We start from the raw sequence: 26647 nt of genomic DNA, 5'->3' as shown, positions 1-26647 counted from the left end.
GACAGAAGAGGGAGTATCTGGCTTTACTTTTCAAGACAAAGCAATAAGCTCAAAATGCGTATGTGTACTTTGTTAGCAATACCTACTGAAATTTCCCCAAGTGCTTTGATTGAACATCACGTGTAGCAAACTACAGAAACAGAATGATTCATGACTTTTATTGCTTTTGACTAAAAAGGGGAGATAGAAAAAGGTGTGTTTTATTCATTGATCATTGAGAATTGTATTGGCATGGGTAGAAGCACTTTTAATCTTTTGTCTCCGTTCCTTTGTTAGGCAACAGCTGCAGTCATTTGAAGTCAATTGTCCATTAAAGCACTCTTTTGGCTTTTGACAAATTGCATCAAACTGCCTCCTTCGGGGAGACACAGCCCTGAGTAGTTGTGCAAGTTTATTCTTGTTGTCAGAGGCAGAAATTGCCTGAATTTCAGAAGTCGCATGCACAGAGGGCAGCAGAAACAAGCAAAGGGAAGCTTTATTTCTGGTCAAGCGCAAGTAGAGACGTAAGAAGCCTGTCCTTGTTTGGTTTGATGGCACAAAATTGCATTTTCACTCATATTTGTTTCAAATACTTGTCAATCTGTAATAATTTGAGTAACTGTTAGAACCATGGAAACATTCTTGGATGAGTATCAGTCCCGTGCTTGTGTGTCTCTCCCCTGGGATAGTCCCCCTTACCTGGAAAATGAGGAACTCAAACAGGGGCAGCACTGGGAGGAAAGTTGAGATGAGAAATTTAGAGATAGAACAGAGGCAGTCAGTTCTTTAAGCTTACAGTTACCAAAAGTCACTGCTGACTATAAAGTGTGCATCTTGGACACCTACTGTAGAGTACATGTAAAATATTCACATTGCTCAAGCAATTAATTTACTATGAAATGGATATGTCTTATCAGCTCAGAATGTAACCTTAATTAGCACAGGAAATTTAGTCAAAATGTTCTATTCTTATGAAAATTTTATTGCCTGATCTCATTAGTCTGTTTTGTCTCATTTCTATGTTCATTTAATGGATTGGAAGCCTGTGTTTTCCCTAAATATGCTTTTAAGAGAAGCAATATCAGTTCAGCTCTTGTTCTTCCTACAGTTTGTGCATGGGCAGGGACACTGCCCAGGGCATCTCAGCTCTGCAGAATGACTGAGTAGGAATTTCGTGAGTGTTGATAAGTAGTCAATCCACAAGAGGTCAGCTGTGATTAGGGCTGTGAGGGAAAACTGCAGAGGGGAGGAAAGACAACTTGAGCATGTGGCACAGGGAGAGTTTGAGCTGAGAACAAACTGCCAAATGAACAAGCCAGAACGAGTAAAACAGTAGGTTTTGGAGGAGAGCAGAGTCATGTCTGTACTTTGTGCATTTGCCAGTCATTGCTGGTAGTAGGATCTCTGCTGCCATAAAACAATGGGTATATTCTTTCAGGAAAAGTTTCTTTCTTTGATATTTAAATTTTTTTTGTGCTTGGGGAAGAAGGTTGCTCCAGCTTTTTGCAGGTAGTATCTTGTGTGCAGGTGTGTGTCCAAAGCAATAAAAACAACCTGAGTAACCCTTTTAGGAGGCAGAGATGCAAACAGAGCTTGACAGAGTTATGTGCCTCAGGCTTTCTTAGCAAAGAAAATCTCCCTCAGGGGGCCCTAGGGGCAATTAACAGGGAAAAAAAAAAACCCAAACCAAACAAAATTAAAAAAAAGAAGGGACCCAGATGTAATTCATTCTCAAAACAAATATTTACAAAATACTCAGCCTCAAAAAGATGTTTAGACAGTGGAATGTTTTCTTATTTACGTTCAAAAAACTGCATGCAGAAGAGAAAAATCCTTACTGGCCCTTAATAGACTTCCTTAAGAAAAATTTGATCATGTGAGACAAGATGGGACAGTCTTTGTTGGTTTTTGTCGGATTTCTGTGAAAAACAGAAAAACTCACGGGGTTTTTTGAAATGGACTCTAATGAAAAAGTGTACTATTGTCCACAGAGTCTGTCCAAAAGCTGAAGGCAGCTGCATCATGGGGATGGTTGTGGTTGGAAGGCACTTCTGGAGGTGGCTGAGTCCAACTGCTCTGCTTGGAGCAAGTTAACTGGGGCAGGTTGCTCAGTGCTGTGTCCAGCTGGGTTTTGAATATATATATATATACTTTGAATATAGCAGCAAGTTTGGGACTTGACAATCGTCCTGATGCTTAAGGAAGTTCTGTCTCTGATACAGTCTGTCTGAGCACTTCTCCAGCCTGGAGAGGTGTCCTTGAAAGTCAGCACCACCAGCTTTTCTATCAGCCAGTCTTCCTAGTTTGGTATCTCCAAAGTGGTGAAGGCCTATGTGATCCCATCATCAAGGTGGTTAGTGAAGGACGGCAATATTTGCCCCAGTTTTTGCCCCTGGGTTCTACCACTGCTGGCCTTTGTGCTGCTGACAACAACACTTTGAACCCAGCAGCTGAGCCAGTTTTCAATCCAACTTACCCACTCTGAACTTCAGCCTTTTGTTTGTCCTCTTTGCACATTTTACCTTGGCAGTAGAGATTGTTGTTGTGTAACTTCACTGCCAGCATCAAATTACAGAGGTTGAAATGCATCCTCTGCTTTTAGCAAGTTTAGAGGTAGGTGCCATTGTATAACAGGATTTCTTCAGCCCCTCTGGAAAGGAATTTTAATTACTGCTTTAGGTGGTATTTAAGGAGTGTGAACTTTGGCAACTTCTTGGACATTTTCAAGTGGTTTAAACACATCCATACTGACTTGTGTTTTCAGAACTCGGCACTTGAAATGTACTAAAATATAACAGTCTGAGAAGCACAAGTTGAGGATCAATAGTGATGAAATAGTTTTAATAGGCAGGAGTATTTATTTAGCAGCAAACCTAAGGGCTCAGCAGTTACACTAATGTGTAGTGAAAAACCTCAGTTCCTAAAATATCAGATGATGTTCAGAAGTTGACTGTCCTGAAATCATTTCTGGAGTGCAGAAGCACAAAGCTGTTGAATACTCTCTTGTTCATGTAGAAGATATAGTTTTTAAAGTTTACAGTAGTCACAAATGCGGTGTGAAAGTATTTTTTCTTCATACTTTTCAACAAATATTATCTTAAATGACTTGAAACTGCAACTGAAGAGCAAAAGGGAAACTAGGAGGCTGGGAAAGAGAGGCACACCTTTTCAAGTGTTTCTTTTTTTGTTTCTTTCAGTCACTTTTTAAGTGTTAGTCGATAGATCCATAATCATGTTACACAATGAAATGCATAATCTTCTCATTTATTGTAGGAGCAGTATTTTTTAGGCCAAGGAACAAGTTAAATAAAGATGAAACTCTCAGCTAGAGGGCTTGGGTTGGGCAGCTGAAAGCTATTGGAAAGGACGGTTGTTTGGTTGTTCGTCTTCTGGAATAGAAAATGGATTAGGGAAGGCCTGATGATGCAGCGCATTGAATTTCCATGAAGGAGCAAAGGTAGGGAAGATCTAAAACAGGGACAATTATGCCCAGGAAGGAAGGGGATAAATCAAGGTAGTTTAATTGCTGCTTCAGTGTTGGTTGTTCTCTCTCTGTTAGCAGAAGCAGGGGTGGATTTTCCAGTTGACTTGCTTTGATTGACTGCGAGCCACTCACGCTGTGGCTAAGTGACACTGCTCATTAAAGATGGGTCTGCAGTTCCTGAAGGAGTGAGGAGTGTTGCACTAAAGTCAATGTTGTCACTTACCTATAACTCATTTTTAAATGTTCTTGCTAGCAGTAAAGAGCAAAAACGGTGAACAGAGGGCTGGTGAGGTATTTTCAAGACATTCAGGTGCTCAGTCTGACACAGACTAGCATTGATTTGGTCTCTGTCCTTTTACTTTGGGCTGTTGCTTTTGGGTTTTATTTTACTTCTCCTCTGATCAAGTGAAAAAATATCCCATCTCTCCTAGTAAACACTTCCACATCTCCATTAGACCTCATATAACGTGGTTTCCAAACCGCAGTGCTGTATTTCAGTCTCCTCACTTAAAAGTTAAGATTATTATCATAGAAATATTTTATTCTTGAGGGGTTCTGGAATTAAGGGCGGTTTTTTTGCAAAGCTCTTCTCTTTAGTAAGCATTGATGTTGATATGATATTTTATGAAATTGATAATGATAATGATTGGTAATGTAAAACTAACCAGGTATTGTTTCACGTGGGCCCACTAGTATTTTTGTATAAACCCTTAACTGTTATGTTTGGCATAAAAGCACCTTCGCCCTTCTCTTTCTTTCAAGTCCACTCTGGCAAAGGTTTATTATCAGAGAGTCTGCAGTGCTTAAGAACACAAGGAAAAATTTAGGTCTTCTGGAAGAAACAGCCTGTTAGCAATCCAGATTTTTGGACAAGTTGAGGTCAATATGAAGATGAATTTTTGAAGTCTTTGAAATTATAGCCATCGGATAACATCTTCTTTCTTGTGTTCTTGAGTATATTTTTACACTGAGTAGAATTCAAGTCATATTCTTAATTTGGCAAAGGCAGGCATGGCTGAGACAGTAACTGGCTGCTGGAATAGCAAAAAGAATACATACAGTAGAAGTACTGCTTCTCTGACTAGAGGGTTGCTTTATTAAACCATTTCTTAAGTATCTCCTTTAATTAAAATTGTTCTAGCAGAGTGTTTACTTAGATTTGGTACCTAATTATGCTGTAATTGTTCATTGATATGAAAATTTTGAAAACATATGTTTAAATCCGACCAAATAAAACAATTGTGATTATTCTTATACAACCATCAGCTAATGATGATCTTAACTTCCAGAGATGGGATCATAAGCCTAATGTGCCGCAGTTTGTTTGCTTCCATCTTTGTCTCCTTTTGTATAGAACACTAGGGCACAGGAAAAAGATTAAAGACATGGAAATAACTCCATGAAGTTGTGCTTTCCTGAATGTAGTGATGTGCTGCTTATTCATAGAGTGGAAGGTTGCGACAGATGTGGGTATCTGAAGTGTCTGGGTTGTTTGTGCAACTAGCTGGAATGGCATTTGTTGAAGTGCCCCCATCAAGGTTCAGAGAAATTCTGTACTTGAAGTAAGCCATTTATCTGGTCTCTTAATACCTGGCTTGAAAACCCTTAGAAATATCGAATATAAAAACTTAAGGTCCTATATGGGATAACTTGAAAACCATCTGCCATCTATATAGCAGGGACAAGAAACTTGAATGCTTCATTTTCATGGTCATAGTTGCAAACCAGGCAGAGAATGCACAGTCACTGGCCTTTTTGGTTAACAATGCTAATTTCAGGCGTCTTGATGTATTCTGTGACGGCGTCCAGAAAATTATCCTTAAAAAGGCAGTTACTGCCAAGTTAATGGTGAATATTCAGGAATCAGTATGCTCCTTTATTGATACTATTTTGATTAGGTACCATGGTCAAAACTTTTTTCATTTGTTTTTATACTCAATTTGGGAAATTGTTCAATTGCCCAAATTTCTGGGGGGCTGAAATATATATTGCAGTGAAAGGTACTTTGTGAAAGTTGCAAAGTGTAGAAGAAGCTGGTCATTTTGGGCATGGAGTACGAAACTGAAGACTTGGGGCATCTGCCTTCCCCTTTATTTGCTGCTGTTAAGGCTTTTGGTGGGGTTTTAGTCTCAGGGTAGGGAGGCGGCAGCTGACTGGGAATAACACAAACCCAGGCAAAAGAACTTCTCAGAAGAGTGCTGCAGCTGAGCATGTCTATCCATGGAATAACAGAATAATATTTCTGTCCATCCACAGAAATAACAAAGTGTGCATTTTTCTTATTAGAGAGTCAGGTGACTGTAAAGACTGACAATCATAGTAGTTTTAAATTTGAGCTTTTATGAGATTAATTTGTTAATTTATGTCCTCTGTAAGTATCCAATAGCACTGAGCTGAGGTCGTACAGACAGCACTGATGACTCTGGTCCTCATTAGTCCTTAGCCTGTGAGGTCAAAGCAATGAAGCTTGGTAGCAATTTTGCAAGAGAAGTTTGAGATGAAAGAGTTGTTTTCAGCTTTGGGCAGGAAGAGCCAGCCCTGTGCTCTTGCATCCCCCAGTGCTCACTGTGAAAGTAAACACTGTGCAGTGGAAGACAACTCTTTTCAGAGTGCTTAGTGCAGTTGGAAATACTTCTGAAAGATGTTTTCTGAGCTAAGAGTGGAAGCAGGGTTTTACTTATATGAAGATTATTAGTGCTCTGTTATATCATCACAAAATACAGTGATGCTGCCCTGCAGGCCAGAGCTTTTCCAAACTGTGCTGTGTCCATGCTGCAGGGCTGCTTAGATATGAGTTGTATTTAGCAGTAAATGTGTTGTGAATTTCTGTATATGAAAATCTATTTCATGTGCCTGCACTCTACTCTTTACAGGTGCTAGTACTGAATCTGAAACAAAAACAATACCCAAATGAACCAAAACAATCAACCAAACAAAAAAAACACCAACAAAAAATTCCCCCAAACCAACCAACTAAAAACCAACAAAAAAAAAGAAATCCCTCAAATTAATCAACCAAAAAACCAACCAAAAAAAATCCCCCAAACCAACCAAACAAAAAGCCAACCAAATGAAAAAAACAACCAAAAAAGAAAATAATCCCCCAAACCAACCAAATGAAAAAACAACCAAAACAAGAAAAAAATCCCCCAAACCAACCAAATGAAAAAACAACCAAAAAAAGAAAAATCCCCCAAACCAACCAAATGAAAAAACAACCAAAACAAGAAAAAAATCCCCCAAACCAACCAAATGAAAAAACAACCAAAAAAAGAAAAATCCCCCAAACCAACCAAATGAAAAAACCAACCAATCCCCAAATCAACCAAAAAACCCCCAACAAAAGAAAACAAAAATATCCCCAAAGTAACCATAAAACCAAGAAACCAAAACCCACTCAAATAAAATCCACAAACCAAAAATCCCCAACCAAAATCCCCAAAACGAGCACATGAAAAACCAACCAAAGAAAATCCCAAACCAACGAAACAAAATCCCAACCATACAAAAAAGCCACCAGACAAATCCCGGCCCCACAAAAAACAAACAAGATGAAAAATTCCAGTGAAGAAATGACCTTAAGGGACAAAGACTTTTCTGTGAGCTCATCTTCCTTTAGGTAATGTTCCTCAAATAGATGATTTGTAATGAAGTAAACAGGTGGTGCTTGACCCTCCCTTTTTTGACCGAGTTGAGAATATTCAAGCATTTACATTTTTATTCACTAGAACTAAACCTGAAATAAGGCACATCACTCCTTGATAAGAATTTCATGTTAAGAGTCAACATTGGATGAGACCCTAGTGGTGAAACTGAATGTTAGCATGTGTTTAGGCTTTCAGCCTGGCTATCTGGAGATGGAACTCTGCTTTTTCTAGTTTGTAAAGGCTGGTACCCTGAAAAGGCTTTCAAGAAAGGAGAAGTTATACTTATAAAATGCCTAATCAATGAAAGGCTGAAAGGCCGTATGGCAATTTCCATGTAGAGAGGAGCAAATTTTACTTTGATAAAAATGATCGTGCTAATGAACAGTAACCCATGAATAACAGCAAAGATTAGTCCCTTTTAATCAACCCAAAAAACATTGGAATTGGACACTCCCAGACTCAGTTTAAAGATGAGTGGGTCTCCTATATCTTGCTGTCATCTCATTTAAAAAAAGGCATTTTGTAGCTTGCAGGGAAGATGGATTTGAGGATTCATGCCTATTGTTTACTGCAAATATAATCTGTATGCATGTGTGGAGAGTGTGATTGATAACTGGCTAGCTGCAAAAGGTCACGCAGACATGAGAGAGCTTTGCTGAGCACACAGGCACTCTCATGAGAACCAGCAAGGCGGTAAGCTTCGCATGTCCTTGAGCACAGCTGCTATACGATAACAAGACCTTGTACCTGAAAGATATGAGGGAGAAGCACAGTAAAACAAAAACTTACTCAAACTATGTAACCACAAAGAAATGTAGAAAGAGGCGTAGCTGACTTTTAGTCTGAGCACCAATCCTGAGCTTAACTTTTGCAATGTGCATGAGCTTATTAGTGTTATTATAAAAGCATTGTGTGAATTAACAATAAACGAGCTTGGTTGACGACCACCTGGTGTCCGCCTCTCCCTTCTCCAACATGCATGTATCGCCCGTTGTACTTAATGCTGGTGCATAATGCCCTGTGGTTATTCCCTAGTGGATTCCTCTGCTGAGACTAAGGTTTAGAGAGAATATTTCAGCAATTTTGTGGTCCCCTGCCTGGTTAGTAATTTAAGGAGTGAGCTTCCTGAGCTCATTGTAGGAGAGGAGTTGTCTTACTCCTTCCAAAACTAAGCAAATAGCTATCTGCCTAGTAGTAGTCTATTTGTGTCTTTGGCAGCTCCGTTTTTTAATTTCAAGCATTTGTTCAGCTCTTATTTAAGATGATCTTCAGGAGTGAAGTGATTGTTTAGTTAACTTCATCATGTTGTGGATGAAGACTTTGGAAGACAGTTGTCTCAGTCTGAGAACAGATAAAAGCTTCTCGATAATGAGGAGAAGTAACAAGGCTCAGCATGCTGGAGTGCCTCTTATCAACAGCAGCTGATGTATTATGAAACAATTTACCGTCTGTAATGTCTCTGGAGGGCCGTTTTGTGCTGTGACTGACAACTGGGGAGCCCTCTTGGTAAAGCTTTCAAAGAGTGCCCTGGATGGTGTAGGACTTTTGTCTCCTGTGCAGAGAAAGGATATATTTATTCCAGTGGAAGTATCATCTTCCCTCTGACCTCAGTGCATTTTGCATTAAACAGAATGATTTTTCTAGGGGAGCTGGAGCTGATTGCTTTCTATGAGGTTTGGAACGAACCTTTGCCAGCACTATGTCGCTTATTACAACTGCATCTGTGACTTTGGAAAGGCTGGGGAAGAAGGGAAAGGGAGAGAAGTAGTTTTGAGTATATAAAATGAGTGTTTTATTGTTTTTCTAAGAAAGAGTGATGAAGTTGTTAGCAAATCATTGTTAAAGCACTTGTACAGTGTGGTTTCCCTGATATGCTGTGTTTTCTGTAGCAGAATCACAGGAGTCCTAAGTATATTCAATGACAAAATTACATTTATTATCAAGAAAACACTGTAAATTGTATTCTGCAGCCCTAGAGCCAAAAAAACCAAGCATGAACAAAGGTGTTATTCAAAAAGGCTGCTAAATAGAGAGATGAGAGTAATTAAATAGTTAAGTCTTAAACATGCAGGTATTTAAATAAATGCATTGCTGTTTTACTTAGAGGGGGGAAAAGCAAACATGAGGAACTTTAAAACTGAGGTAGAGGCGACATCTAAGACACAAAAATCCTTGAAAATTTTGAACAGAATTTGGTACATAGCACAAGTTATGTACACAAAGTGGTAAGAGGTAATTAAAAGGTCACATATAGGCCTGGCTTTCAACTTCATTTGTGGTTAAACTTTGCTAATTTTCTGTACTTGGTAAAAGCAGGGATGGAATGACAGACTGCAGAAATAGCCTGGGAGATCAGAGTGGGCAACCACCCTAAACTGATATCATGTGGAAAGAAACGCCTGGATTTTCTGTTCAGATCAGTCACAAACAATTATGTTTCGTGTCAATGTTGATGGAGGAGGTGAAGAATCTGGTTCTGGTCCTCTGGATTCACACTAAAGGAATTTTTGATATACTTTTCTTAGCTTTCAGGGTAAATGTAGGATTTTTGAATATTTATGAGCTGCTTATCAAGTTTGTGTTGTGGAAGATGCTCTAAAAACTCTATTACTGTTTCATCAAATCATTAAACTATTTGCAGGTGATAGTAAGGATTAGCTGAATGATTGACTTATCCCTGTTTTACAGACACAGCACCTAATATTTACTTCATTTTTTTTTTCTTAAATCAAAAACCAAAATAGGAGGGGAAGGAGGAGAAGAAAAATAATGCCCGCTTGATCCTTTGCAGTCAGTAATTCCATGTTCATTTTTCAGCCCTGATTTCTTTCCCCCACCCCATTATTTGGTTCATTGTTTCAATGTATCCTATTTCCTTGTATTTTCTCCTCGATGCAAACTGCCAGGCTGAAATAATAACTAGGCAAGTAGATTACACTATAAAAAGATTCTCGTTACGAGATCTTGGTTAACTCCCAACCACAGTTCACATCAGGGAAACATCACCAAGAACAGGAATTGATTCAGCCTCTGGAACAAGCCATCATATAAAATGCCACGGGCTTTTCTCAGCCCATAAAGTAAAGCAGAAAGAATGCAGAGACAGAAATGATTTGTCCGGAGGGTTTAGGATGATGGAAACAGTTCCAACAGCTATTAGGGTGTGGTTGTTTTCCAGTTTACTGGTCACCTTTTCTTCACACTTACGACATGTAATTTTGGTTGTTGTCCACTAAAGACAGTGCATGGTTTGGTGTTCTGAGTTCTGGGATATGTGCATGCACTGAACCTAAGTGTTATGGGGCTTGCCTGCCTTTGCTCTCTCTGGGGGATAGTTTATATTGCCTTTCTAGCCTAATTTTCTGTTTCTTCAAAGTTTTCTTTTGCTTTATTTATTTGTTAATAATACTTGACCATAAGTATTTGTTCACGTAAGTGCACTATCAAGGCTGGCAAAAGCAAATTGGATCTAGGGCACAAATAACCTGAGTTTCATTTGCGTACTCTCAGTGTAATAAATAGTTCTCTTGTCCCCAACTTCCCTTTCACATGTTGAAAGCACTTTGTAGCTCTGTGGAACAAAATGGTTTGGCACCATGTCAGGGTCCGCAAATATATGCGGGGAACCTGATGGTTCGTTTTTGGGATCTCAAGGCACAAAAGACACAGCGGGGGACAACTCAGTTTGCTCAATCCAAAATGCAGCTTTATTTAGTGCCAACAAATGCGATAGAGGGAGTTTGAAGGGAAATAAAGGATAGCGAGAAAAGAGAAAGAGGGAGTGCGTTATAGCTACTAACAGAGAGACGAAATCCTCATGGTCCAGCCAATAGATCTGTCTTCTTCTGTGGGGAGATCTCAAAGTCTGTGCTTAATTCAGGGGTCCTTATAGTCCTCTTTGAAGCAACAGGCAGTTGGCCAAACAGGTGGGGGAAATCATCACAGCGTGTTCATTTAGAGAACTCAGAACATGTCAGCCGTCAGCAGGTACAGTGTCAACCAGAACGAGTCAGCAGTCACTTCACCGTGACTTGCCCATTGTTTCTGCTCAGGTTCTGATGTTCCGATAGAAGTGCGTGCTGGGTTTTTCCATCGAACACACCTGCAGGCAGCACTTGGCCAACATCCCACCAACCTCAGCCAGGCCAGAACTCCTGTGTTGAGATTTTAGAGTCCCTTTTAGGGGTTTCAGTCTCTGTCCTTGACGATGGTCGTGAGGCAGATGAGGGATCTTCGTACCGTCTCTTACACACCAGCACCTCCCATGTCAGTGATGTTGTGCTTCAACTCCTGTGCCAGTGTAAATATGTATTTTAACGTGTCATAACTATAGAAATACATTTTAGTAGAGGTGGGGAGAGAGGCAAGGGAAGCAGCAGTTGGAGCAAAAGCTAGTGTCTTCCTGGTATTTTGAGGAGGAAGTTAGAGAATAATGTGTTTTCATAGAACTTGGACACAAACTATTTGGTAGTTCACATGTGGAGGGTCTTGGGTGTTGCCATGCTTTTCACTTTTCCCTGGGGCATTTTTCAAGTTTGACTTAGCTAAACTGAATTTAGGATTGGGAAAAAAACACTCCCATCCCAAAAAGACATCTTTTCCCAGATGAGAATTGGACTGTCTAAGTTCTTTGTTTGTATCCCAGAATTGCATTTGTTGTCATACCTAACAGAATTTATAATCATGGCTCTTGCTTTCAAGGGTGCACTGGTGTATGTGCAGGTGGGGAAATTATTACCTAGAAATATCAGAAGTAATTGATGAAAGTTTGAACCTCTAAGCTTAAAGAATTTTAAGACTTTTTTTTTTTTTTCTTGTAGATGAAAAGAAAAAAGGTTTTCATTTCAGTGGAAATACTGAATTTTGTGGAGTTTGGGACTCAGAAGAAAATCTTAGTGCACTTAATTTTCGTTACATTTGGTATTTGTGTTAGCAGCCACGCTTGTGATGTTAGGAATAAGACAGAATTTTTATTATGCACTGGAAATTTCTTTGAAATATATCTGTAGTGAAAATTGTTGCTGAAATCAAGAATGAATAAGCAACTTATTGCATTTGTTTGAAATTAATTCTTGGCTGTTGTAATTCTGCAGATTAATAGATATGTTTGCGAGTATTATGAGAACATAATGAACCTAAGATCCCAGTAGTAATAAAACAGTAGTTCTGTTTAAAGAATAATTGTATGGTTTATAGAGAGAGCCTGTTAATTTGAAAGATTGCATTTAGCTGTGTTCATTTCCCTGCTGGCTGAATCCAAACTGTGAGCATGAATTAGTCATCAATGTTTTGAAAGGGAAGAGTAATACTTAGTTTATTACTAAATGCTTTTGAATGTAGAATTAGATCTTCAAGCAGAGTGCCAAATTTTCAATCTAATGTGTAGTTCTTACTTGTAAAATCATATTTTGAAATAAGCTTGAGGAGCTTTGTTACTGTCACAGGCTCCACCAGAGCGCCAGGTTTTCTTGACTCAAACTTATTAAAGGACTGAGGACTATCTCTGTAGGATTTAGAGATCTGCTCAGTTTTTCCATGTCCATCTTAATGTGTCTGTGAACCGTTCTCTAATTGCACTGGTTTGGAAAACTGGAGAATATACACAGTAGTAGAGTGTTGAAGGTGAAGGAAATCAAATTTTAATAACTGCACTGAAAATCCTTTCCTTTTAGTAACCAGTGTGTTGACTGGCTTTGCGCAGTGCAAAAAGATTTTTCATTTTTTGCCCACAGATATTTTTTCATAAGTACCCTGCCCACAAGCATCTGGACTAATATTCAATTACTGCTGTACTTATCTGGTGCTGGAATATTCAGTGTTCTGTAGCCTACAGGAAAATGTCATAGAGAACCCAAAAACCACAGAATGAACTTAAAAATAACATGATGACTCATTCAATAGATTAGAGCTGTTTGTATTCACAATTATGGAGTTTCAAAATAAAATAGGAGTGGTTGAGATAAAAACTAAAGAGTGTAAAAGGGCCAAATTAAGATGAAATAACTTCTTTTATTGAATCAAAAAGCAGGGTTTTGTAGCTGAAAACTGGAAGCAGTTTAAAAACCTGTGATTTCAGCATAATAAGCGATAGCCTACAAATACTGGGAAGGTATTTCCAAAGATTTTGTAATACTTCTCATTCCTGCTTAAAACATTGAAGAAAACTTGTGTGGCCTCAGGAATGGTCTCCCGTGTCAGTGTCAGCAGATGTTTTCATACTCACATGACCCATCCAAGTTTCAGTTGTCTATAAAACAGGCTTAAAACAACCCTGGTGTGTCAGGATGCCCTGAGCCCTTCCTGTGACAGGGACAGCTTTGCTTCTGCAGCCCAGAAGAAAATGTGGTTGGCTGAAGGAGACACTGGGTCTGTGTTTGCTTATGAGTGCAAAAGTGATGAAATTAAAGGTAATGTGGGTATTAATATGCTTAGTACATGTTTCTCACTTAAATGATGTGAAATGACATCCATGTGATAGGAATTTATTTTCTGAGGCATAATGAGGCATAATTTCCAGCATATAAACCTTAGCAGAACAAGATTTGACAGAATTTGATTTTTCTTTTCCATAAAACCAGTTTCTCAGGATTTTCAGGATCTCTGTTGGTCCTGCTCGGTGTGACATTGAGTCACTTGGATGTGGTGACCAATTGGACAGATGCTCTTTCCTGCTGTGCTGGCCTCTGGTCTCTGTTTTGATGCATTAGACTGAGGGTGAGAGAAGTAACTGAGTGCCAGAAGTTCATTTTGCATTTCTGATAACAGGGTTTTTTGAAATTTAGGGAAATCACCTGTACTTGGATTGTATCAGTGATTTTAGACTTAAGTATAGGTGACTTGTTTTTACTGGGACCAAGAGCTGTTTCCTGTCTGCAGCAATTTTCCTTTAATTACACTTTCATACACTGTCTAAATAGAACCTATCGTCCTTCTAATCTATATTTGGTTCAAGGCTTATATGATGAAAGAGTGTTTGACATCAAATACTGATGTGTGAAAATACCAAAACACAATTAATGCATGACTTCCTATGCCTAAAAACCCCCAAAATCTAGCATGTAAACGTTAAAGTCAAAAATTCTTTGGGGTCTTATCTGATAATACATTTGTTACTATTGTATTGACATATATTTTGTGAAAGCTGGTGCTGGATATGTGATATGCATGGGCTTTCCCATGGGTCTTTTCTAAGTGTTTAGGTTTTGCAATAACTTTTCAAAACTTCATTCCTATGACAATGTCTTAGTACATACTATTGGGGGTGAAAAACAGCAAGGATCCAAATGCAGGGGGGAAAATACGGAAACTGCAGCTACAAAAAGATTTCTGCATCCAACAGTTCATGTGATTACAGTGTTATACCCGGGCTTGTGCTTCACTTGCCTTTGAAAGGGAAATGTTCTGTCAGGTTTTTCCTTTATAGTAAGTTAAGCTACTCTGTGACCTTCTCTGCATTAAGCAATTTTCTTATGAACCCTACTGAAAAGCCCAGTAAATCAGACCTGTAACTTGATATCTCATTTTCCTCTTGTTCTACTAATTCCCCCTGTGAGCCATTCTAGGCTTCTTAATGCCTATGGAACAATTTCTTATTGAATGGTGGCTATCATCCTGCAAGTGGCACCCTTTTAACTTGATCTGACTTTGATGTTTTTATTGTTCAAGCATTTTGCTGCAGCTCTGCAGTGCCTGTTGCTTGGAGCCAGTGATGTGGCTTGTGATGATTGTACAAAGGGGCCAGTGGGAGTGACATGGATGCTACAGTAAAGGAAGAGACAGTATTCTGCATGTGTTGGAGCAACTGAGACTTTTCTAGTTTATGATGAACTGTTAATCACGTTTTCTACGATGAAAAAAGCACTCAAGGTCATTTTCTTGATAAACCTGATGCCACAAGCCATGTCAGTCATGCATTAGATGCAAATACAGTAGTATGATACCTTTGCTCTAGTTTAGTTAATCTGTCTTCAGCTGGAATCTGCCAGAAATGTCATCTGCATAGTGTAACTCGGGTCAAATATTGAAAATTGCAGTAGTGGCATCTGGGCTCTGCATCCAGCTCTGGTATTGTGCAAAGCACTTGTGAGGACCTGCTCTGAATGCAACTGTGTCCCTTGCTGCTGCAAATTGCAGTTCCATTAGCTCTCCTGGGAAGTCTTTTCCTTCTCTGTAACAGGAGATATCTCTGGCAAGTATTTATAACTGATTTGAGGTAACTAACTGGAGTGCTGGGATTCTTCTGATGTGGATGTCTACTTCTGTCTTTAACTGTTTTATAAATGACATTGGCTCCCAATTTTATTCAGGCTGAATGATGCCTGAATTGATAAACCAGCTTGGGAGCCTGGGGGCAGTGGAATGTAACAACATGTTAATAAAGTCGCCAATAATTTTTCTCCTGAAGTCCATTAAAAACATGGCAGAAGCATCCCCTGTTTCTGTCAAATGGGGTGGCTCTCGGTTGTCTGGGATAATGGACTGAAGGAATAGCCCAAGGAACAGAGGAAAAGCATGGGCAGTCAAGGTGCAAGAAGAATGGGTGTGGAGATTTAGGAATGATTTGTGACTGCTGTCCTGACAGGGATCAAGTAGTCCAAGGGGCAGCATGGTAATGTTGGTGTGATGCTGCATTTGTCCATCTTGTAGATCCATCTTGATGGGCATTGTTAGCCCAGGAGTCTGCTGGCCTGATTTGTTTGCTCTGTTTTGGGAAATAACCGACTGATACAAAGACGGAAGAGTCACAGTTACACAGTTACAAGAACATGTTAGCTGTTGGGGAATGCTTGCTTTCTGTGTCATTTAGACTTAAATACGCTTTAAAAATACCTTGTAAATACATTTAGAATACATTTAGTTCTTTGTTTTAGTTAGTGAAATGCTGGAAAACTTTCTGTAGTGAAGTGTTGGAACTAAAAAAGCATTGACTTATTTGTAGAATCTAAATTAATTCAGTGCTGAAGGCCCTTGTAAACTTATCTCAGTGCAGAGACCATGTAACAATAACACATGTGCAGCAGCTCACTAGGTCTGCAGTCAGGCAGTAGGATGGCTTTGCAAGTCAGCTGTGTGAAACCAGTGTTGCTCTGCAAAAATCCTGCATTTTGTAGCCTCAGTTAGTGCTTTTTCAACAGCAGTTCCAGTTTTCTGATTGATATGATTTGTATCATGCCACTCGTGTTCCTCTGGCTGCCCAAATCCAGTCCCGTAATGTTGCTGTCTATCCAGTGTGGGGCTCTGGTTCCATCTCTGAGGTGTGTGATGCATCCAGCTGGCAGTGCTGACTGACAGCTGGAGTCAGCAGAGGCATGGGTTAGTTACTCTCCATTCCATTGCAAAGGAATTCCTCTGCTGCAGCCAGGTGTCGGAGGCAATAACTGTCCTGTGCTGCTGATGCACTGCCTTCTCCAGCTTATTTAGTGATCTGTCAAAAAACAAAAAAGATCATTTTGCTGATTTGAAAAGCAACACGCTGAACAGATCATTCAAGGTAGGAGGCTATTTCACATTTGGGAGAATAAATGTTCTTTCAGTGTTGCAGTTCTGAGTAAACTAAATATAAACATGTTTTCTTCCAGCTAGAAGGAATGTCACTCTCTATTTTCATAGAGTTGATAATAAGTTGGAAAATAATGTAGTCTCCTAACGTTCAAGGAATGCCAGAAATATGGCAGGATTTTCTGTGGTTTTTAATGCTCATTTCTAGTGTAACTTGAATGTATTCTAAAATTACATGTTGGTGGTACATTCAGGCCAACATTGAAATGACTGGATTGTGCTGGTGGGTCCATGTGTAGGTTTTCCATATATTTACATACACCTTTTTCAAGAAGGGAGTTGTATTTTGCATTTCCATATACCTTCTAAAAGAAGGGAGTTGTATTTTCTGTGACTCCCTGCATAAATCCATAAATCTGGAGATTCTGTAGGGCTTAAAGGACAGTCTGGGGAGCAAAGCCCTCTGAGCCCTGTGTCTTCGACTAAATTGACCATTAATCCTCCTGGTGTCCATATCTGAGAGCCATACCCTCTGCTTGCTGCAGGTTTGTCACAGCTCTTTGGGGTCACGATGGCCTTCGTGATCTGAGTAATGCTGTATTGCTCCTGCCTGCTCACCTCTGCTCAGAGAGGTTCAGTATTTACTAGCTCAACTCTTATGCAGAAATTTACCAAAAGTTAATGTTAATTAACCCCTTCTGATGGGGTTAAATGGAACTATGGGCCTGATGGTACACTTGCATTCCTAATGAAAACTAATATTTGTTATCAATATCTTAAGTGTTAGTATTGTTTCTTTCATGTTGGCTATTGGGTTTGTGGGTTTCCTGTTGTTTAAATGACTTCTGCCTTTCAACATTATCAAAGTACATTAAGGTGTTTTCAAAATTTGTTCCCCCCATTCTTGTTTCTGTATCTTTGAGATATATATATATATATATATATACATTATTGAAATACTACGTAGTTCCTTAAAAATGCAGCTGCTAATTTCCCATTTTTCCTAAGCAACTGTTAGGATTTCCTGAATACATTTGTGAAGCCTGCTTTATGTTAATATTTCCAATTTTTCTTTTTCTTAGTGTATTTTCATTTTGATTTGTTTGCTGTGTCACCTAATTTACAAGAGCATTCACATTCAATATCCATAATTTGCGTGCCATTTTTTGTGTTTGTTAAATTGCACAGTTAACCTAAGAGAGAGAGAAAAATATTGCATGTAGGCCTGGCAGGCTAAGTTTTAGTTGTACATTTGTATCCATGTGTTTGCCATAGTTTTTTTTGCATTTGAAATATTCTGTCTATGCATTTAAATATTCTTTTAATGTGTGTTTAAAGGGATTGAATAGAAAGATGAAACTGAGATCACTACACAGTCTTGATGCTGAAATCAGTCCTTTTTAGTCTAAATAATATAAGTGTGTAATATAAATGATACTTTCTTAGGAAGTTGTAGAAAAAAGCAGATAAATAATTCCTTTTAATGGTGGAGTTCTTCAAAACAGGATCAGAAATACTGCTTACTGTGTGCTTTCCTTAAAAGGTCTTTACATGAGGTAGCAGGAATAGGCATCAAGAATCCAAGCTTCTGGAATGTAAATTTCTTGAGTGTGTTTTGAAATATTTTATGGAGTGGGTTTCTGTTATCTTGCATCTATCTGGGAGCATATGAAAAGTCGTACACCCTTACTAATAGAAGGTAAAAAATAAAGGGTAGTTTTTTAGCAGCTCGTCTCCATGGTGTTGTCACAAGGTGCAGCAGTCTGTACCTTAGCAATGTGCTGAGGAACAAAAATGTTCTATTTGAGCGTGTACAGTAATTTAAATGCTCTTCTCTCTGAATTGTCTCCTCAGCTGGTTAAGGTTATGTTGGAAACTGTTGGAAGGTGTTATTTTCTTTGTTGTACCCCGAAAGGAACACTTTCTAGATCACTTGTGTTACCAAAACCACGTCTAACTGAAGGTATGTGTATCTCTATTCTCCAGCAAGCAGGAAAAACGGGCATTTTCTTTTCTCGTGCAACTGATGAGCAAAAAGAGTACGTGAAAAGGACTGAGGAGGGTGGTATTTGTTTGGCTCAGGTTTCTTCAGTGTGACATTAGGGGACACTTGCCAGCCTTGGGGTCTATGTATGAAATTTATTGCACTTAATTGATTTTGTCCAAGACAATAGTCTTCTTCAATTGAAAAGTTTTACATCTGAATACCAGTAGCTTTGCAGCTGATCTGATCCTAACATTAACTCTGGGGAGAAATTCGGTCTAGGGAGAGCATTTCTGTATTTTGGATGCTGTGCTTTGAAAGTTTGGACGTGTAATCTTAACAAAATGATGGAGAAAGAACATCAGAAAGTCTGCACTGCATAAGCCATTGAAATGTACTCTTAAATGTCAGTTCAGGGGTGAAATTCTCTGCTCTGTTTGGCATTTATCCTAGGCTACCTATGTCCTGTGCTATCAAGCTGTACTGAAGGGGCTGCCTCACAAGAATTTTGGATATTAGTTGTTTATATCCATCGTGGTAATGACTGATGTGTTTTCCAGATCAGCCACTAGAAGGTGTGAAAATTGTAAACTGATGAGCACAGAGAGGGTCTGACAGTTTCTCCTGCAGAAGGCAGTGATACATCTGTCCTCAAGCAAATGCTGCATAATCCATACAATTTATTAGTGAATCATGCCTTGAGCTTGGGAATTTCACAGGAGAGGAGCTATTCAGGGGTCTGACATGTCCATACAGTGTTTGTGGAGAGTCTCTTTGCATCCTCAGCAACCCCATCCATGCTTGTCCAGCCTCCTCCTTCCTCCAAAGCAGGGAAGAGATCTCTGAACCCATTGCTGCAGGAATTTACCCCGTTTGATTTATGATGGAAGCAAGCTCAGGTCTGTCAGAAGATCTACTTTCATCCCTAAAATGTGGGAGTGAGGGAAATGTGATTAGGAACATTACCTGCCCTCAGACAAAACTAATTGTGTCTAATGTTTGCTAATATTTAATGGCACTTTTCAGCAGTCAAACTTGAATGAGTTGATGATTGCTTAATGTACTTTGTGTAGAAAAGCTGTCAGTGGCCAGCGCAGGAGATGGGAATTACGTGGTCAAGGACTTGTACAGTAGGAATAGAACATGTGGAGAGTGTGATTGATAACTGGCTAGCTGCAAAAGGTCACGTAGACATGAGAGAGCTTTGCTGAGCATGCAGGCACTCTCATGAGAACCAGCAAGGTGGTAAGGTTCGCATGTCCTTGAGCACAGCTGGGATACGATAACAAGACCTTGTAGCTGAAAGATATGAGGGAGAAGCACGGTAAAACAAAAAACTTACTCAAACTATGTAACCACAAAGAAATGTAGAAAGAGGCGTAGCTGACTTTTAGTCTGAGCACCAATCCTGAGCTTAACTTTTGCAATATGCATGAGCTTATTAGTGTTATTATAAAAGCATTGTGTGAATTAACAATAAACGAGATTTGCCGATCACTCATATTGAGTGCCACATTTCTCCCACCGCGGATTTCCCACAAGAACAGACTTTCCAGTTCTTAAAACCTTCTTAGTAGGAGGTGTGATGGTGCACTTTGACTAAATTGTGGTCAATTCTGTCTCCTAATAGCTGGCATCTTCAGATTCTACTGGCGGTGTTGGGAATGTCTTTTCAAGAGTTGAGAAGGAAAGTTTCTTTTAAGGATTCTGATCTTCCAGTGTGATGCGTGGATACCAGTCAACATGTAGACAGATGACAGGCACAGATAGTATTCTTGGCAATTGCTTAGAAAATAAGCAAAACATCAGGCAGTAGAATAATCCTGACAACAAGGAGGATAACAGTAACTTTTCCAAGGGACAAATGTCAATGTCACTTTCAGTTACATTGCAGGAAAAAATGGTAAAAGAAGTGGGTGTGACCCAGAATTCCCACAGCCAAGAGGATATGTGAGTACCAGTTTGGCTGAAATGACTGTTGCTTGTCATTCCCCAGTGACAGTTTGGAGAAGTCATCACAGGCTCTTTTAATTGATGAATACTGATGTGTATAAGTCAGGTGTCGGTATATGTATTTTCACATCCTTTTTTTTGCTTTTTCCATGGTGCAGCAGGTAATCTCAGAACAGCAGTGGCTGTGCTGAAGCAATATAAATAGTAATCTCTGATTTTTTCCAATGATGTTTGATTGCCAAGTGATATCCTCAGCAAAGTTGGTCAGACCCTCTCAGTCCTACTCCTTGTAGCTACTGAGTACTGAGATTGTGGAAGGCCTTACTGAAGCCGACAGAAGTAATTTTCATTGCCTTCAGTGACTTTTAAATTGGGCTGAAAGTGCTGGTTAGTCTCAAAACTACTTTGTGAGCTTTGATCTAATGAGTGGAGACCAGTGGTAAATCAAAATGGAAGGAAGAGCTTTGTGGGCAAAATGCAGTACAGGTTAATTTGCTTTTTCAAATTCTAACTTATTTAAATTTTACATCAGAAGTTGTGGAGGTCTAAATCCCTACTACCACCTTAAGGCATCTCTGCCTCATCATTGCTTAAGACACTGACTGAATGCACATAGTTTAATTTAAAGTTGATTGCATTTAACAACAGAATTTTTTAAAGCCTTTAGTCATGTAATAATGGTAGATAGCGCTTAATTTAGTCAAGAATGACCCGATACAGTTATCTATCATTTACATTAGCAATGTTGAACCGACAGTAAATTCAATTAATTCTTCAATTTTATGCTCTTAACATTTAAAACCCTAAATCCACTTTAAATCAATTTGCATTATTTTGAGGATGGGATTCTTAATGTTAAGCTCCTATTAAATCCGCATTTTCTCTACTATAAGGTTGCTTTGAATTTTTTTGTCATGTTTTTGTGGAATGTTGGTCTTAAGCAGTTTTTGTGGGTTTGTCTGTGACTTAAGGAGCTCTCTATTGGATACTGATCTATGCAGTTGAAATAGAACACTGGAAAAACATGATTTATAACAAATGTTCTCATAGCAGACCAGGAGGTTGGGTTGATATTTCTTCTTCTTCCATCAAGGAACACCCATGGCTGTGGGCTATAATTTATAACAACAGTGTTGCTTTGACCGGTTTTGGTTACTGTGGGCTTGTTTTCAGGAATGATGAGTATGTAGTTATCTCATCTTGAAAGAAATACATAGCACATGTGCTTATTTGGATTAATTAGTATGGTTTTATATCACAGTTGATAGAAAGCTGAAAGAAAAGCCCAAGAATAAAGGAATAAAGGAGGCCAACCAAATAACTGAGGGTTGTGACTGTGGTTAAAGTCCCTTATGAATTCTGAGTGCTCCAGCACCGGTTTTCTGTGAGTCACTCTTTGAAGCTGCATTATCATTTTGTTATATATATTCCAATATATGTAAGTCGTGTCAGACCCTAGAGAGAACACTTGCAGTGAGTAATTTCAGGTCTGAGTGCCACAAGCAGGCTGCTGAGAAAGCTGGCCCAGCCTTTTTTTTTCTTGGTGGTTCTGATGGTTTGAGCTGCAAGTTCACTCAGTTGAGCTGCTCTGTGCTCCAGCTCTGTTTCTTTAGTGATGCTGCAATACTTGCTGCACGGCAACTCAGTTGGAAAACAAAGAAATTAATGATACAGACAGAAGATCTGTTCCCAAAGCAGGGTGAAATTCTGGTGGAAGGGCTTCTGCTGCTTGAATTTTAAACACTGTGCTGTGAAACCTCTCACGTCATCTGTGGGTTAGTGGTTGTATCACCTGGGATAGTCCATCCAGGCCCTGTTGATGCAAACGTGCTTTTCACTGGTGCTGCTCCCTATTTTGGAGAATATCTGAAAATAAGGGGTGAGCAAGTACTGAAAATTTCCATTTTTGCTCCTATTTACCCACTTGCCTGCTGTTTTAATTTTGAAGTAGGGTGTCAGATAGAATCTGTCTAATGGCAGCGGTGTAAAAAGCATGCCTTCAGTTCCAAACTGAAACCCCTTGCAATCAGCAGATGTCCCAGCTCAAGGAAAATGACTTGCAAGCCCAAAACATTCACTTTCCCTGCCTCATTTCTTATGGTCTTACCAAGGAAATAGCAAGACTTGGATTGTGCTTACTCTTTGCACTGAAGAAGTTGTTAATGCTGCGTTTTCATGCTCCCATCGTCGCTGTACTCCAAATGTCTGTTCTGTGGAATGGGCAGGATTAGGCTGTTTAAGACAAAGCCACTCCACATTTACAGTGCCTGTAAGGTCCACAGTAAGAGCCCTAAATGGAAGTATCATTTTCAAGATGCCTTCTATTTTACAAGCAGCCAAACAGAAAATGAAACCCTGGGTTGAATTGTAGTCTTCCTGAAAGAAGTGTCAAAGCCTAACAAGGGAGCTCGACCCAGCTTTGTTCTTGTTGTTCAGTGAAATAAACTTTAATTGTTAATGAATCCAAACACTGTTAATGAATCCAATACTACTACTTTACTGAGAAAAGCTGTAATTACTGGACAATCCCCTGATTTTCAGCTGCTGTAAATCACTCTATCTTCACAGAATGGAGAGGGGCACTTCATTTAACAACACTGAAGAATTAAGACAGGGAAATGGCGTAAAAATCAGAAAGGATCTTAGAATTATAATCAGGGGAAACAGAGTAAAGAAAAACATGTAAAGTTGGGCGTTTCTTCTGTGTAAAGAGAAGTTGTACATCCATGTACATGTAGTTGCATTAAGGAAAAGCATTAGTATTCAAGCCGAATGATGTCATGGAAAAACCGGATTGTTTTTTTTAAGCATGCAAAACTTCAGTCAGTTGAAAGGGGATAAGAACAGCATATTAATCTATTTCCCTCCTTACCTGTTGTTTTGTGAAGTAGTTAGGATTGCTGGCATTATCCATCTGGAATTTTATGCCAGTGGCAGATCCCTGACTGTGATGGTAGAAGGGTAAGGACCTCATCCAAATGCATCAAGAGGAATAGTGTTTCACTGTGAAACTGCCAAGTATTTCAGACCGGTGCCTAATACGGCAAAAACTTGTTGCAATTATGTGTAAAGTGTAATTTATCTAATGTAATGATGAGATGTTTAGAGCCAGTCATTTGAAATAGACTCCACTCCTCTGTTAACTTTTGACATTGGAAGGACTGTAATCATATTGCAGACCATCAGCCCTTGGATTAAAATTTAAACCTACAGTGAGCTTCAAACTACTTTGCATTTACCCTTAGAAGAAAAGGGAGGTTGAATAATTTTTCTTACGTTGATTTATCTTAGGAAAATGGGTGTCAAGGTTCTGAATTACAGTAATTATTGTAAGCATGTAAAATATTATCAACTACAAGATACGTCTGATGTGGTGTGGATGGATTAGTGCACATGCTAAGACCAATTTGAGAACATTTCACTTTTTGCTACGTTTGCTAGGGCTAGTTACATCCACTTAAAATACAGATTGGCTCTAAAATGGCAGCGGTTTGCAGGTCCTAAGTGTTAGGACTTTGGTTAAAGCAAAAGGAACAAAATAATTCTTTTTCTTTTAGCTTGTCATGCAGTTTGTGCTGAGGCTTTCAGTAGTACTTTATTGTGACAGCTCATTTTCCTTTTCATTTGATGCCCTCATGTACACCTTGTCACTCTATTAAACTAGAAAGATTTAGTTTCTTAAAGAGCCTTCAATGAAGCTGTTATAAAGCCTTTTCTCAAAACAACAAATATGGAGCCTGAACACATGAGATTACATTCTTTTAGTTTATGTTGCTTTTTTGAGGAAATAAAAACAGGAGAGAGCAAGAGTTTATTGCTTAATAAGTATCAGCTATTTTCATAAAAAGGGTTCATAATTTTGAGTTTCATTTTTATTTTGACCAGAACGCTTTTAGATAATAAATGTTGCAATTGAATCTTGTTTTTTTTAGGAAGTTGTTAAAACCAGCTAAATGCTTTCCATTTATGGATAACAAACTGATGCTCTAAGTTTAGGAATTACTGTGCCAAAATTTGAGTATTTCTTTGATTTCCTTGTAACCTGTAAAACTGACTGTTTCTGGTTATTCTGGGACCTTTGAACTAGGGGTCTTACCTCAGGTGGGATGTCAAAAGAATATATAGATTGTGATGCTGTTTTCTCTCCATTACTAGGAACAGTTTCTGGTCTGGGCAAGTTGGGATTCAGACAATGCCACTGGATTTCTACTTGAGAATCTGCCTTTTGTGGCCTGTTTTATGGGTATTTTCACTTTTTTCATTGCAAGTTTTTAGGATTTTCTAAGCGTGTGTTTCTAAAAAAGCAGCACCCAAATTAATTGCATCTTCTGAGTACGTAAGAACTACTTTATGGCATTTTAACCCGCAAACGCTATGATAGCGTGTGTGGAAATGGAATTTACCTCACTTGGCGGACTTGAAACATATCCCTAAGCAGTAATTGCAACATCTTATCAAATTGTCGAGCAGGAAACCAACCTTTTTCTAAATGGCATTTTTATGAACTGTTTTAAGGACTGTTTACTGGAAAGCTGCCTAATCACTGCATTCCCTGGGTAATGGCTGAAATATGTGTGCTGAATTAGTAGCAGGAAGATGCTCAACTACTCTGGCAGGGAAGAGTTGATACTGCTTTTGCTAATGCATGTAAATCACAGGAAAAATTCTGAATATGGAGAAAATTTTTATCAATAGCCCCATTTAATTGTATCCTTCATTTGAACGGTGCCTTGCTTCAGTGATTTTTAAGGAAATTATTGAGACTATTTTTTAAGTGGTAGAAGTAATAATTAAAACTCGTCCATTAAAGCATTTGGGAATACATTTAATTGATAGAAAGATTAGGTGTATCAGGGGAAAAATCCACTTTGCTGGCATTCTTCTGGTTTTGGGTCTTGGCAAAGGAACTAAAATGGGTTAAGAGGAAATTGCTTGTTCCACAGTGTGCTGTGTGTGGCTTCCTGGGGATTTTACCTTTACGGTGAGTGTTCCTCTGAACACAATGAAGCTGCAAGCGTGTGCTAAATCCAGTTAAGGAGATTTCCAGTCTAGTCTTTTGGCTCTGGAAGAGTCCCTAACTGTGCACCTGGGACATAGGATTGTCCAAAGGTGTCCCCATTGCACATTGCGAGGAATCCTGGTCTTCATTCTGCTGGTTTAGTTTGATGTTTCCATATTCTTCTAAAAAAGAATAATTGCTTTCTGTTCAGTGCCTGCATTCACAGCTGTCTGGTTTTCACCTTTTCTTCAGCTGCCTCTTCTCCACACAAGTGCCCTTGTCTACTTAACTCTTTCTTTTATGGCAGCTGTTCAATAGCTGGAGTTAAGCTTCTTGCCCTACTCTGAATTTCCAGTATCCCGTTTGAGGATGAGGCAATCACCGCTGACTTCCCAGAGGGCACTCCTTTGCTTAGTTATCCAGCTCTTAGCAGCTTTGAAAGGGACAGAGAAATGGAAGGGAATAGCTTTGGTTCATAAATATTTTTGCATTAATAATAATTAAAGTTAAGATCAATGATTGTAGTACAGATGACTACCAATAGTGCTTTATAGCCCCTTTGGGAACTGAAATTGTGTGAAATAATTCAAAATAGCCTCCCTAGAATGGTTATTCTGTGAGCAGCAGTAGCTCTGTTTTAAGGCTGGCGTGGTGTCAGGAGGTCTCTGGGCATGCCAGGAGTTTCAGGTTGCTCACTTTTCTATTATTTTTGCCCGTCTCCAAGTGTTTCCATTCTACATTCGGTCTTCCTGAAAATATTTGTGTGTCTTCCTTCATTTGGACATTGCAAAGCATGACTGCTTTTGTGGAGGACTTTTCACCCTTTCCCGGTCTTGTGCCTTTTGTTTCTTTTGGATGTAAATCCAAGCAAGCTGCCAAACTTTTATATCTTATTGGGATTTAGCAGTGGTGTCAGCGAGTACAAAAAAGAGTTCAACATGTTTTATTGTTATCAAAAGCATTTCCAGGAGTGGGAATGAGGGATAGGAATCCAGGGCACAGGGATGGTGGATCCCTGTTTATCTCTGTAGTATTTTAGAGTGTGTTTCAGTGTATCCCTGAACCTCTTTTGCAAATATTGTTAAAAAGGCAGTGCTTCCCAA

Source organism: Chamaea fasciata, unplaced genomic scaffold, assembly GCF_029207755.1.
Source record: "Chamaea fasciata isolate MVZ Bird 193981 ecotype frontalis unplaced genomic scaffold, bChaFas1.0.hap1 SCAF_34, whole genome shotgun sequence".
Taxonomy (NCBI): domain Eukaryota; kingdom Metazoa; phylum Chordata; class Aves; order Passeriformes; family Sylviidae; genus Chamaea; species Chamaea fasciata.
This window is presented reverse-complemented; position numbering follows the sequence as displayed.